Source organism: Acanthisitta chloris, unplaced genomic scaffold, assembly GCF_000695815.1.
Source record: "Acanthisitta chloris isolate BGI_N310 unplaced genomic scaffold, ASM69581v1 scaffold10204, whole genome shotgun sequence".
Classification (NCBI taxonomy): domain Eukaryota; kingdom Metazoa; phylum Chordata; class Aves; order Passeriformes; family Acanthisittidae; genus Acanthisitta; species Acanthisitta chloris.
Genome location: NW_008670979.1, coordinates 19,301 through 20,303, shown reverse-complemented (window position 1 = coordinate 20,303; position 1,003 = coordinate 19,301).

Sequence of the window (1,003 nt, the reverse complement as noted above, 5' to 3'; positions counted from 1 at the left end):
ATGCACTATCTGTTCTGCAATGTGCCCTATTTTTTTTTCTTTCACCTTATCCTATTTCACTGGGTTTCTTTTCCTCTCCCTCTCCTTTTATTGGTTCTCTTCTCCCTCTCTCTATTTTCACTCCCCACACCCATCTTCTTCCTTTCTTCTATCACTGAGTGTTTACTTGCAACTGAGCAAGTTAAACATGTCCACCAGATCCAGCAGAGACATCTTGAGGAGCTGCAGAGAGAAAACCCACCCTGGGGTAGCTGCAGACAGGCAGAGGCACACATGCTTTCATATCCTAAATGCTTTACCGTGGCACTCTGAATCACACTGAGATCATGCCAGCATGGACACTTCCCGTGGGACAGTTTGTGGCCACCCTCTTTTAAACTTAATTCTTGGAGCACCTCTGCTATGAGGAAAGGCTGAGGCAATTGAGATTGTTCAGCCTGGAGAAGAGAAGCTTTAGGGTGATTAATTGTGGCCTTCCAGTACATGAAGAAAACCTACAGGGAAGTTGGAGACTATTTACAAGGGTGTGAAATGACAGGACAAGGGGGAATGGATTCATGCTGGCAGATAGGAGGTTTAGCTTAGATATCAGGAGAAATTCTTCCCTGTGAGGGTAGTGAGGCACGGCACAGGTCACCCAGAGAGGCTGTGGCAGCTTCATTCCTGGCAGTGTTGATGGCAAATTTGGATGGGGCTTGGAGTAACCTGGTCTAGTAGAAGGTGTGGGACTAGATGTTCTTTAAGGTGTCTTCCAACCCAAACCATTCTGGGACTCTGTGATTCTTACAGCTAAATCCACGTACCTCAGGACTTCAAAGTGCAGTAGCACTGTGGCAATAGAGAAGACTCAAAAGCCCTTCTCTGTAAGATACTCCCATTTGGGATGGTGCTTTGTGGGAACAGAAGGCACAACAGGACTTGCTGAGCTTCCTGCCTCTGTGGCAAACAGAAGATAAGAACCAATCATGCTTCATTACACTGGGGTAGAGGAAGCAGATCAAAT